We start from the raw sequence: 14499 nt of genomic DNA on the forward strand, positions 1-14499 counted from the left end.
CATGCGGCTCTTCGCTAGAAACTTCTTGTGGTGGTGTATCCTGGCTTTATATTTGTCAGATGAGACTCTACTGTATAATTGAATAGTGCAGATACTCACTGTATGTATAAAGGCCTGAAGAAGGGTCATCGACCCGAAACAAATCGATGTTGTTGCCTTTTCAACCAATTATATGCACTTTACTACGTGATTAAAGCTCTTGTATACAAAATTCTGCACTTTTTGGAAAATTGAAAAGAAAAAGTATTTTTTGCAAATTTTTGGTTTCCTGTGTTTTTAGTATATCCCTGATTATTAACAAGTTTGAGAACTCTGCCATTAACAGCGTATGAATGGTTTCAATTTATATTTTCCCATGTAAAAAATGTAGTTGTTGGCACCACCAACTTTGTCTAGCCTTGACATACAGTCACTCAATTACCAAGTTTATGAGTTTCGGGGTCCTTGGTACCAATAATTTGTATATTCCCATTGAATTAATAAAATCTGATTGGCTGTTTGTGGCTCAGCCCACTTTCTGAATTTGAGCCCCAGTCACCCAGTGACCAAATGCATCAGGTTTGAGGCATCTGCTATTAACAGTGTAGGAATTGCAGCAATTGAAATATTCCCTTTGAAAATCAACAGGTAAATTTTGATTGGCTGTTGTAAGCTCCACCCATGTTCCTAAATATTAATCCCAGTCACCCACAGTGACCAACTGGGCAAAGTTTGAGAACCCTGCTATTAACAGTGTAAGAATGGCTGCAATTAATATTTTCGCAGTGAAATTTGTTTTTGGCTCCACCCACTTTTTGTAACCTTGACACACAGTCACTCAATGACCAAGTTTGTGAGCTTTCAGGTCCCTGGCATAAAAAAATTGTGAATGGAAGCAGTTTATCCACCAAGGAAATCCGATTAGCTGTTTGTGGCTCTGCCCCTTTTTGTGAATTTGAACTTCAGTTACCCAATGACCGACTGTAGCATGTTTGAAGCCTCTGCCATTAACAGTGTAAGAATGGCAGCAGTTTAAATATTCCCCTTGAAAATCAATAGGTGAATTTTGATTGGCTGTTGTAGGCTCCACCTAGTTTTCCAAATATTAATCCCAGTCATCCAGTGACCAACTGTGTCAAATTTGAGAACCCTGCCTTTAACAGTGTAAGAATGGCTGCAGTTTATATTTTCCCATGTAAAAAGTTAGTTGTTTTTGGTTCCACCCACTGTTTCTAACCTTGACATGCAGTCACTCAATGACCAAGTTTATAAGCTTTGGGGTCCTTGGCATCAATAAATTGCATTTTCCCATTGAAATTAAACAAATGTAATTGGCTGTTTGTGGCCCGCCCCCTTTTCAGGATTTAATCCCCAGTCTCCCAGTGACTGACTGTGCAAAGTTTGAGAACCATGCCAATAACATAATGGCTGAAAACAATCTAACAACTCTGATTGGCTGTTTGTGGCCCCATCCCTTTAGTGATTTTGGATCCCAGTCACCCAATGACTGACTGTATCAGGTTTGAGGCCTCTGCCACTAACAATGTAAGAATGGCAGCAATTTAAATAGTCCCCTTGTAAATCAACAGGTGAATTTTGATTGTCTGTTGTAGGCTCCACCCATTTCCCTGAATATTAATCTCAGTCACCCAGTGACCAACTGTGCAAAGTTTGAGAGCCCTGCCATTAACAGTGTAAGAATGGCTGCAGTTTATATTTTCCCAGTGAAATTTGTTTTTGGCTCCACCCACTTTGTCTAACCTTGACACACAGTCACTCAACAACCAAGTTTGTGAGCTTTTGGGTTCCTGGCATCAAAAATGTGTGAATGGAAGCAGTTTATCCACCAGGGAAATCTGATTGGCTGTTTGTGGCTCCGCCCCTTTAGTGAATTTGAACCCCAGTCACCCAATAACTGACTGTAGTAAGTTTGAAGCCTCTGCCAATAACAGTGTAAGAATGACAACAGTTTAAATATTCCCCTTGAAAATCAATAGCTGAATTTTGATTGGCTGTTGTAGGCTCCACCCACTTTCCTAAATATTAATCTCATTCACCCAGTGACCAAGTGTGCCAATTTGGAAAACCCAGTGGTTAACAGTGTAAGAATGGCTGCAGTTTACATTTTCCCATTTAAAATGAATGGCTGAAATTTGATTGGCTCTTTTATGCTCCGCCCAATTTTCCTGGATTTATAACCTCGGTGACCAAGTGACCAACTGTGCCAAGTATGGGGATTCTGGCTTTATTACTGTGAGAATGGCAGCCTTTTACATATTTTCTATTAACATAAATGGGTGAAATCTGATTGGCTGTTTGTAGCTCCGCCCAAGTGTTCAGGGGGGACACGAGACTCCCATCCGTATACCAATAAACTGTATACCAAGTTTAGTTCAAATCGGTCAAAGCGTTTTCGAGTGATTGCAGCACATACACACATACACACACACATACACACACACATACACACACATATACATACACACATACATCCGATTTTACATATATAGATTAGTCATGCTAAATTTCATAAGATAAATGTTATCTTATGAACGCCCAAGCAAAGCACCTTTAAAGGAGAACTGTAGTGAGAGGTATATGGAGGCTGCCATATTTATTTCGTTTTAAGCAATACCAGTTACCTGGCAGCCCTGCTGATCTATTTAGCTGAAGTAGTGGCTGATCACACCAGAAACAAGTGTGCAGCTAACCATGTCAGATCTGTCAAAATTGTCAGAAACACCTAATCTGCTGCATGCTTGTTCAGGGTCTATGGCTGAAAGTATTAGAGGCAGAGGATCAGCAGGATAGCCAGGTAACTGGTATTGCTTAATTGGAAATAAATATGGCAGCCTCCATACACCTCTTTCTACAGTTCTTCTTTAAAAGTACAACTGGTGTTCCCCATTGGTCCTTAAACAGAAAAATGAGAAAATATGGTGATTCTAGCATGTATGGGGTCTTTGCTATTAACCGCAAAAGTCGATGGTAAATTCTACAGTCCAATCGGGTTTTTCGGGTTGGCTAGGTCCAACCAAATTCAGGTTGAATATTAGTATGGCCAGAATCCAAACACCAACACTAGTAGTAAACAGACAAAGGCTTTAGCATGAAGACAACTTGCTGAAGCCAGCTCGGCCTCTGCGCCTTATTCTCAGTCTACAACTACACAACGATGTACTTTTGAAATAAAAGTTGCTTATTGATTTCAACATGGTGCTGAGTCCCTCCTATGAACATTGGTACTTCGTTCCTCTTTGTACAGAGAGGTTTTGGACCACAAGTGTGTCCACTATTCCTCATTGGGGGGTGCACAGGTGTAAGGGTATGGAGCCATGTTCTGCAATGTATCTGTAGTAATGTACCTGCACTATTCACTTCAGTTAGTATATTGAAGGAAAAGGATAAAGAATAGTTACAATGCAGTGTATAGTAATGAAAACGTATATTCTTTAACCTTTCAAAATGTGATTAAGGCTAATTTAGGGGAGTAATCTGAACCCCATAGGTGTGCTAGTGAAGCATAATTACAAGTTTGTGGCTGCATGAACAAATTAGATTAATGCATCACAGATTATTTAAATAGGAGGGGTTGCCGGGGGCGACAGGAAGTGATAGCTGTGTTTGCCAGTGGCTGCTGTGAAGAGCTGCAGAATCTGGTGCTCTGGTGACTGCATAGGATTGCAGAATACATCTCTGAGGAGCCTGAGAGGAACTTGTGGCCCACAGAGGGGACTTTACTACAGCACGTAAATACATTTTTGCTGTGAATTATCCGGGGGTTACACGTCTGTGCAGTGAGGCTGTTGAAAGACCTGTGGATCTAGAAGGACTGAAAGCTGCTCAAAGTACCTAAGGGAGTGTAAGTGCAGCTTTGCTGCATCATAGTGCCTACCAGTGACATTTTATATAGTACAGTACATTGCCAGAGACATACTTTGCTTGGCCTGGAATTACAAATAGGGAAGCCTTGTGTAAAGAGACGGACATATTATCTGTGGATTACAAGACGGACATATTATCTGTGGATTCAAAGGCGGACATATTACCTGTGGATTACAAGACGGACATATTAACTGTGGATTAAAAATAGTATTGAGCAATACTTAAGGGTGCACCCCGAAGACATAGACCACGCAGGAACATTCAGGTGCAGCCAGGCTGTTTCGTGGACTTGGAGAGGATACTTAGTAAGAGTTAGTTGTTTTAGGTTAGACAGTATTTCTGTCACTGTATGATTTATTCTTTTGTTATCTGACAGTTTATAAATGCCCGGCTATTTATTCTTTATTACTATTCAGTAAACTTTAGTGCTGGGTAAGAACCGTTGTCTGTGTCTGTGTGGCATCGTGTACCCTCTGTATCTGTGGGCCCACCCCTCAGGTCATCTTACATTGGCAAACGCTGGGGGGATTAAACTGTACAGAATCCCCCCTCGGACCAGGGCCAGTGCAGTATCTGTGGACACGCAGAAGTTGAGACACCAGAATATCTGCAGGCATTCTGCAGCTCACAGCACTGCCCCTTTTCTTTCCCTACTACATTTGACTTTGGATGTAGCAGCAGCGTGTGTACAGAGCATGGAGCAGCAGCGTGTGTACAGAGCATGGAGCAGCAGCATGTGTGCAGAGCATGGAGCAGCAGTGTGTGTACAGAGCATGGAGCAGCAGCGTGTGTACAGAGCATGGAGCAGCAGCGTGTGTACAGAGCATGGAGCAGCAGCGTGTGTGCAGAGCATGGAGCAGCAGTGTGTGTACAGAGCATGGAGCAGCAGCGTGTGTACAGAGCATGGAGCAGCAGCGTGTGTGCAGAGCATGGAGCAGCAGTGTGTGTACAGAGCATGGAGCAGCAGCGTGTGTACAGAGCATGGAGCAGCAGCGTGTGTGCAGAGCATGGAGCAGCAGTGTGTGTACAGAGCATGGAGCAGCAGAGCATGGAGAACTACTGCACATGCGCAGTACAGCCCGGAGGACGTCCGATGACGTCAGCACGCCCGCGTGGGACGCAGAAGTGCCAGGGCTTGGAGCGCAGAAGAGCCTGACCTGGCAGCCGGCCTGGCCAGGTTGGGTCGGCCACCGGAGACCACCGGGAGCCTGCGGAGCGGCGGCGAGGGCACCTCCTGCCTGCCACGGGCTGGAGGAAGCCCCAGGTAAGTGGAAATTGATTTTTATTTTTTCTCCACCCTCCCTGCACCTTCCCTTTAAGGGAATCTGTCATAAGGCATAACTACTGTGTGATATAAGACTCCCCCGGAAGCTCTATATTAAGTTCCAGGGCAATGACACCGCATATAGCTCTGCTACCTCTGCACTGGAACTTGTATGCGGAACACTGGACAGCTATTTACTGCTGTTTTACATCTTTTCAGTCATTTAATAGATTCCGTTCATCAAGAAAATGTTCTCAGCAGCTCTTGTTGACTTCTCCCTCTAGTGGTGAGATGTAGCACTGCACCAGTATAATCAAGCCCAGATTTACCTCACAGGAGCCTATAGGCACAGATGTACTGGCACCTTAGACTTCGCCCTCCATGACCCTACAGACACCCGCCCAACCACACCGCAAGTGTGCTGGCTGGCCCAGCTGTCACTTCTCCCTTACTTCCCTTGTCCGTCACAGATACAGTTACAGGTGCCCCTTAGTATTAGGTAGCTAGAAGAACCTCAGTAGTATTAAGTAGCTAGAGGTGCCCTTGACTGAAGAGAGATCTGATCAGTGGAATGCAGAGAGCAGGGTAAGTAACCTCTCATTTACACTCTCATCAGGACTCTGGATAAGGAAGGAAGAAGGGGGCGCTCAGGGTGGGGAGTTAGCCGCATTTTCATCATCAGGCGCATGTAGGCGCATGCCTGTAGTGCCTTATGGTAAATCCGGCCCGAGTATAATATGTCTGAACAGGTGTGAAGGTGGCTATACATTAGGCGACTTAGCGGCTGAGCAACCATCCAATTTGATCATTATAATCAGAATTGGATAAAAATTGGGGCCACCAATTGCACGCCTGCTCGACTATGCGACAAATTTCAGACCAACATTGGTTGCAGTAATCAGTCGGACATGCTGCAAAATGCAGGGCCAAAATACTCATTGGGGTGAGCGGCGGTAATGGTGAGTGATAACGGGATGAGCAACGAAGGTGACGAAACCCTGACACTTCTCCCCAATGTTTAACCACTTTACCCCCCGCGGTACGGATTTCTCCGTCTCTTTTTCCACCCTTATAAAACCAAGGGACGGAGAAATCCGTACCTCCCGCGCTACCGCCGCTGTCCGCGCTCCCGCCGCTCGTGCACACCGCCGCCCGCTCGCCCGGAGATTAATGAACGGGAAAATCCATTCCCGTTCGTTGATCTAAGCCCCCGCAATGATCTGCTGCTTCTATGAGAAACAGCGCGATCATTGTGATTTTCCCAGCCTCATAGTGCTTCCTGTAAGCGTCCTTCTGGACGCTTACAGGTCGCATGAACAAAGACTCATAGTAAAACTACACCCTAAAGCATTTTACATATACAAATACATTCGTTTTGCACAATAGATTAACTCATTACCTCCCACACTCCCCAATTTTTATTTAATTAAAAAAAAAATACAATAAAAAAAAACAAACATAAATAGTTACCTTAGGGAATGAACTTTTTAAATATTTATGTCAAGAGGGTATAACACTGTTACTTTATAAACTATGGGCTTGTAATTAGGGATGCATGCAAAACTGAAGAAAATGCACCTTTATTTCCAAATAAAATATTGGCGCCAAACATTGTGATAGGGACATAATTTAAATGGTTTTATAACCGGGACAAATGGGCAAATACATTTCATGTGTTTTAATTACAGTAGCATGCATTGTTTAAAAACTATAATGGAAGAAAACTGAAAAATATCAATTTTTCCCCCACATTTTTTCCTATTTTCCCATTAAAACACATTTAGAATAAAATAATGTCCCACCTAAAGAAAGCCTAATTGGTGGTGAAAAAAACAAGGTTTAGTTCATTTCATTGCGATAAGTAATAATAAAGTTATAGACGAATGAATGGAAGGAGTGCTGAAAGGTGAAAATTGCTCTGGTGCTCAAGGGGTAAAACCCTTCAGTGGTGAAGTGGTTAATGATCCCCTCAGTGCCCAGCGCACTATGCATGACCTGTCCATGGGGTGAGTGTATGGATGAAGCACCCGGAGCCAGCGGGGGACAGCGGAGGATAAGCAGTGGCCATGGTCAGGTGATGTATAGTGCACTGGGCACATTACACATGAGGGGGACCGCCTTACAAGGCCAATTCTGGATCAATTTCAGAATAGGATTGATTAGGAATCGTCCTGCAGTGTATGGGCAGCCAACAGATCCCTCTCTAATCAGATTTGATTAGAGAGAGATTTGTCTCTTGGCGGAATCTGCCCATCATTGCTACATGTATGGCGACCTTTACATGGGAAGCAGGACATCTGGGCTCCCGCTATCAGCAGAGACTTGGGTGCCACCATAGGTGCCATTATAAATGATGGCTATAGCGGGAAATGTGGCTATCCCAGAGGCACCCACTATTTATTGGGTGCCCAAATTTCACACTATGGCCTTGATTCACAAAAGAGCGATAACAGCTGTCACAGCAGTTATCACGCGCTCTGCCGCGCACGAACGTTTGTTTAACAGGCGACATAATCTTTTACGCGCGCAAACCTTTGCGAGCAGCAGATCGCGTGATAATTGCTGTGATAGCTGTTATCACGTCTTTGTGAATCAAGCCCCATAGCTGCAATTTATATTGGCGCATGTGATGGCGTCCTATCATTGTTATTGTGGTGGATTGGCAGGGGGGTCAGTTAAGGTTAGGTGAGCATTAGGAGGGGTGTTTTTAGGGTTAGGCACGGGGTCTGAGAAAGGTTAGCTGTGTATGGGGGGGGGGGGGTTTAAGGGTTAGGCATGGGGGTGGTTAAGGTTAGGTGTGTATGTGGGGGGGTGTTTTCAAGGGTTAGGTATGGGGGTGGTTAAGGTTAGGTGTGTATGTGGGGGTCATTTAAGGTTAGTTGTGGGGGGTGATAAAGGTTAGGTGTGTATGTGGGAAGTGTTTTTAAGGGTTAGGCATGGGGGTGGGTAGGGTTAGCTGTATATGTGGGGGGAAGGGGGTTAAGGGTTAGGCATGGGAGTGGTTAAGGTTAGGTGTGTATGTGGGGGGGGGGGTTCAAGGGTTAGGCATGGGGGTTGGGTAAGGTTAGGTGTGTATGTGTGGGGGGTGTTTTTAAGGGTTAGGCATGGGGGTAGTTTAGGTTAGGTGTGTATGTGGGGGGAGGGGTCAGTTAAGGTTAGTCATGGGGGGTGGTTATGGTTTGGTGTGTATGTGGGGGGTTAAGGGTTAGGCATGGGGGTGGGTAAGGTTGGCTGTGTACGTGGAGGGTTTAAGGGTTAGGCATGGGGGTAGTTTAGGTTAGCTGTGTATGTGGGGGGTTAAGGGTTAGGCATGGGGGTAGTTTAGGTTAGCTGTGTATGTGGGGGGGGTTAAGGGTTAGGCATGGGGGGTGGTTAAGGTTAGGTGTGTATGTGGGAGGGGGTGTTTTTATGGGTTAGGCATGGGGGTGGGTAAGATTAGCTGTGTATGTGGGGGGGTTAAGGGTTAGGCATGGGGTGGGTAAGGTTAGCTGTGTATGTGAGGAGGTTAAGGTTTAGGCATGGGGGTGGGTAAGGTTAGCTGTGTATGTGGGGGGGTTAAGGGTTAGGCATGGGGGTGGGTAAGGTTAGCTGTGTATGTGGGGGGGTTAAGGGTTAGGCATGGGGTGGGTAAGGTTAGCTGTGTATGTGGGGGGGTTAAGGGTTAGGCATGGGGGTGGGTAAGGTTAGCTGTGTATGTGGGGGGGTTAAGGGTTAGGCATGGGGTGGGTAAGGTTAGGCTTCGGTAGGGGATGGTTCTATATGAGAATAGAGTTATGTTGTATTAAAATATCAGTATTATTTACCGATATTTCACTACGGTAATTTATGCTTTTAAAGCTTAGAATATCTGTACATTTTTTTGATATTCTAGTAGCTGAAATTGGGCGCCCAAATTTCCTTGCAACCCTTTTTCTTGCATACATAACATGGGCACCCATTATACCCAAGGCCAGGGTTCTGTAAAGGCCACAGAGGCCCAGGCCTTGGGTGGCTCCTGCTCAAAGGGGGTGACTGGACATTGAAGAGAGTTTTCTGCATATGGTAGAGGAGGCTGCAAATAGAATAGGAAAGCTGCATGTGGGCAGCAACAAGTGGCCGTACAAGAAAGAGAGGGGCTGCTGATCGTAGAGGGGAGCTGTAAGAAAGCTGGTCTAGTGGTGGAAAAGGACAAAGTATAAATCTTGGTTATACTATTGCAGCACCAGGGTAAAGGGGTCTCATACTACACAAGGAGACCAATTTCAGGGATGGCACACCTCATGACAAGTTAAGTAAGTGTCAGCGGGCCATTTATGCTGGATAATCATCTGTTTCACAGAGTGCTGTCTTTCTACATTTATCTCTATGAGCTCTTGGGGAATAGAAGGGTTACATAGGTACAGGATAAAATGAGAGAGCTAATAGTGGAATGGAATAATACTTACCTCTGACTGGAATGTACCAAAGAGCTGGGTGATATAGGGACCCTTCCTAAGAGTCTGCAAGACCTGACGCTCATTGAAGATGGCCTTAGGGTCAGTTTTCTTTATAAACGGTCTTTTCTTGACCATTTTGATGGCCAGCTGTTGGTTATTGCCTCGATGGGTAGCAAGGTAAACCTTGCCAAATGATCCATCTCCAATAAGTTGATGGAAGTCGAAGCTGTCCACAGACAGTGGTGTCCTGATGGTCTGGATTCCACTCGGCCCTTGGAAGAGAAAGAGAAATCACATTAATATCATCCACTGAGATGTCCTATATTTTAAAGCATATACATGATCAAAGCTTATACATGATTGTAAGGTAGCCCTACACTAGCAGATGTCTCGCTGAGATTAATAGGTAGTGAGAGATCTGCTTGTGCTCATCCACATCTTTCCTGCCGGGACCTTCTCACACTTATCTCTACTCCTCTATAAGGTAGCCAGCATTCTCCTGCTTGTGGGTAAAGAGATGAACATTTTACCCTAGAATTTCCCCTAAACTAGAGATCATGGAGAAATGTGATGGGCTGATCATGTGATCACAGTGCAGGAACCTTTTGATTAGCTGGTCTGGATCCTATTGATCCTGCATCACTTTTATTATGCAAAAGAAGCAGAAGTGAGATGTGTTCAATGCGACCGTGACTTGCCAATCGAAAGTCCTACAAATTTATCACATCATCATAACATTCACATATTGCTCGATGGTCTCTCCTATAGGAAAATAAATATATAGCAGAAATTTACCATCCCTAGTATAAAAACTCATTGCTTATTACTAAGAATGGGCGATATCATCCCAGAATGCACTGGGGCATGGGCTGTGTTAGCAGGGGTAAACTTACTAGGCTGCCGCCTCCCTTCTAAAGTGCTCCACGTCGCTCTTCATCTTCTGGCACTTCCATCTTCTAAACCGGAAGTCCTGCTGTAAAGGCGGACGTGTCAGAAGATGGAGAGTGACGTGGTGCGTATCAAAGGGGAGGTGCCAAAATAGGTGAGTTAGCCCATGCTTACACTACCCCACACAGCCAGGGAATATTCTTTTTATGTGAAATCAGTTGGACAAATCACATTGCACAATTGAACCAGTAACATTGCACGATTAGACTAAGCAGATTGGACCAATCACACTGCAGAATTGTACCAATCAAATTGCATGTTTGGACATATCAGATTGTACCAATCAAATTGCATGATTGGACCAATCAGATTGAACCAACCACATTGCAGGACTGGACCATTCAGATTGGACAAAGTATATTGCAAGATTGCACCAAATGAACCAATTAGACTGGACCGGACCAATAACATGGCACCAATTGTGGAATATGATTAGTTTAAGTGTCAAGTTTGAGGACCCTCCCATTAATATTATAAGAATGGCATACATTTCACTATTCCCTAAATCCATTGTGAAAATTAATTGGCTATTGTAGGTTCCACCCACTTTTTCCGAATTTTAACCGCAGTCACCCAGTAACCGACTGTGCCAAGTTCGGATACTCTGGCTTTAATACTGTGACAATGATTTTTACATTAATTTTAAATTACATTTTACATTCTTAATGAAGTAAATGGGTAAAATGTGATTGGTAGTTTGTGACTCCACCCACATTTTTTAATCCTTAAACAGCAAGTTGTGCTCCCTTCATTTGGGAAATACTTGTCTCAAGGAAAAAACACTCTATTCTGAGCACAGGACCAGTGCTTCCAGAGGGGCAAAATGGTCAATTGCCCAGGCCCCAGATCAGGGGGAGGGGCCCCTAGGTGTATCCCCAAGATAATAGCACCCAGTCAGCACTCATTATTGTTCTGACTGCTGTACACTCGTTGCTATAGATTTCTCAATATTAACCTATGTATTTGGGATGCGTACTTCTCTATAATAATCTCCCAGTGTCGCTGCGTCCAGCTGTCCCTGTGTCCCTGTTATTTGCTACTGTGCATGTGCACAGTACGGAAAGCTGGACGGGACCAGGGAGCAAGGTGGGCAGGCGAGCGAGGTGGGCAGGGCGAGCGAGGTGGGCGTGGCTGGCATATGCGTGTGCGTGCGTGGTGGGTGCGCGTGCATGGGCGCTTGCATGCGCACTGGTGGCGGCGGTAGAAAAAAGACCTAGAGCCAGTTGTTAAACGTGATTGGGTCTACTAGTAATCTATATATATAAAATCGGATGTATGTATGTATGTATGTATGTGTGTATGTGCCGCGATCACGCAAAAACGGCTTGACCGATTTGAACGAAACTTGGTACACAGATCCCTTACTACCTGGGATGATATGTTCTGGGGGTCTCGCGGCCCCCCTGCACATGTGGGCGGAGCTACAAACAGCTAATCAGATTTCACCCATTCAAGTCAATGGAAAAAATGTAAAAGGCTGCCATTCTCACAGTAATCAAGCCAGAGTCCCCACACTTGGCACAGTTGGTCACTTGGTGACCGAGGTTACAAATCCAGGAAAAGTGGGCGGAGCATAAAACAGCAAATCAAATTTCAGCCGTTCATTTTACATGGTCAAATGTAAACTGCAGCCATTCTTAGACTGTTAATCGCAGGGTTCTCAAACTTGGCGCACTTGGTCACTCGGTGAATGCGATTAAGATTCAAGAAAATGGGTGGAGCCTATAACAGCCAATCAAAATTCATCTCTTGATTTTCAAGGGGAATATTTAAACTGCTGCTATTCTTACACTTTTAATGGCAGAGGCTTCAAACTTGCTACAGTCAGTCAGTGGGTGACTGGGGTCCAAATTCACTAAAGGGGCGGGGCCACATACAGCCAATCAGATTTCCTTGGTGGATAAACTGCTTCAAATCACACATTTTTGATGCCAGGAACCTGAAAACTCACACACTTGGTGAGTTTCCAGTCTCCAGCTTGCCTGAAAACCTGTTCCAGGCAACTCGCTCCCATCCTCTCCGCCATCTTCACCAGATCACTAAGTGAAGGCACAGTCCCCAGATGCTTCAAGAGGTCGACCATCATACCTGTCCCGAAGAAACAGGGGGTCCCCGACCTGAACAACTTCAGGCCGGTAGCCCTTACGTCCATCATAATGAAAACTCTGGAGCGAGTAGTCCTATCCAACCTCAAGATCTCCACCCTGCCCCTTCTAGACCCCCATTAGTTCGCGTATAGGGCGAACAGGTCCACTGACGATGCTATTAACATCTGCCTGGAGTCCATTTATGACCACCTTGACAGACCAGGCACGTATGCCAGAATTCTACTCCTGGACTTTAGCTCGGCATTCAACACTATTTGTCCGCGCATCCTACAGGAAGAACTAGCCACACTTGGTGTGCACCCAAGCCTGCGCCTCTGGATCACAGACTTTCTCACCAACAGGTCCCAAACTGTCAGGCTGGGTGGCATCCACTCACAACCCATGATCATGAATACAGGTGCCCCTCAAGGCTGTGTCTTGTCTCCACTGCTGTTCTCCCTCTATACAAACAACTGCAGATCCAAGGCGGACTCGGTCAAGGTTATCAAGTTCGCCGACGACACCACCATTGTCGGTCTCATCACCAAGGACAACATCCAGGAGTACGGTCAGCAGGTGGAAAGCATCTCCCAATGGTGCAAGGAGAACAAGCTTGTGCTGAACACTACAAAAACTGTCGAGCTAATCGTCGACTTCAGGAAGTCCGCACCCACCCCTCCACCAATTCACATTGACGGTACGGAAGTGGCCAGAGTGCCTTGTGCCCGCCTCCTGGGCACTACCATCTCCAGTGACCTCAGCTGGAGGCCTAACATCACTGCCATCCAAAGAAAAGCCCAGCAGAGACTCTACTTCCTCCGTCAGCTGAGGAAGTTCGGCATGGCCCCAGAGATCTTGAACAGCTTCTACTCTGCCACCATTGAATCGATTCTCTGCTCCTCCATCCTGGTCTGGTACACTGGAGCCGCCGCTAGCGACAGGCTCACACTTCAGAGAGTCATCAGGGCAGCGGAGAGGGTCATTGGGAGACCTCTTCCCCCACTTGACCTCCTACACAAGAGAAGGCTGAAATCAAGGGCACTGAGGATCGCTAACGATTCCACCCACCCGGGCCACCGCTACTTCTGTCAGCTCCCACTGGGACGGAGGCTTCAGGCCATCTCCACAAGGACTTCCAGACACAGTAACTCTTTCTTTCCCGTGGCAGTCAGCCTCCTCAATTCCCTCCACATACTCCCATCTGCTCACAACAACTAATGATAGGCCACTCTTGTCTTCTTGTCCTTGTACGGGTATAACTGCTGCTCTTGCATGTAAGGCAAATGTTAGTGTAATATAATGTGAATGTAAATGCTTAGTGTAATGTAATGTGAATGTTAATGCTTGTCCTCTGTGTTATATAGTGTAATACAACTTCTGTTCTATTGCTGCCTCTTCGGAGCTATATGTACCGTGCCAAACCCAATTCCGGGCATGACCCAGTCATGCTTGGCGAAATAAAGTATTCCTGATTCCTGATTCCTGATTCCTGATTGAGTGACTATGTGTCAAGGTTACAAAAAGTGGGCGGAGCTAAAAACAAATTTCACTGGAAAATATAAACTGCAGCCATTCTTACACCGTTAATAGCAGGGTTCTCAAACTTTGCACAGTTGGTCATTGGGTGACAGATTAGGATTTTGGAAGGTGGGTGGAGCCTACAACAGCCAATAAAAATTCACCTTTTGATTTTCAAAGGGAATGTTTCATCTGCTACCATTCTCTTATACTGGTAATAGCAGATGCCTCAAACCTGGTACAGTTGGTCACTGGGTGACTAGGGTCCAAATTCAGGAAGGGGCGGAGCCACAAACAGCCAGATTTGTTTGTTTTTCAATGGGAATATACAAAGTATTGATACCAAGGACCCCAAAGCTGATAAACTTGATGATTGAGTGACTGTATGTCAAGGTTAGAAAAA

At 45.3% G+C, this 14499-nt stretch overlaps 1 long non-coding RNA gene across 1 annotated transcript in view; it reads left to right on the forward strand.

Moving 5' to 3' along the window:
- The first annotated feature begins 3582 nt into the window (after positions 1 to 3582).
- LOC137545115 (uncharacterized) overlaps positions 3583 to 14499 on the forward strand; it is a 31715-nt gene continuing 20798 nt past the window's right edge. Inside the window, exon 1 of the long non-coding RNA XR_011025992.1 lies at positions 3583 to 4169. This is a non-coding gene — a long non-coding RNA (uncharacterized lncRNA). The remainder of the gene's footprint in view (positions 4170 to 14499) is intronic.

Source organism: Hyperolius riggenbachi, chromosome 2 (assembly GCF_040937935.1).
Source record: "Hyperolius riggenbachi isolate aHypRig1 chromosome 2, aHypRig1.pri, whole genome shotgun sequence".
NCBI lineage: Eukaryota > Metazoa > Chordata > Amphibia > Anura > Hyperoliidae > Hyperolius > Hyperolius riggenbachi.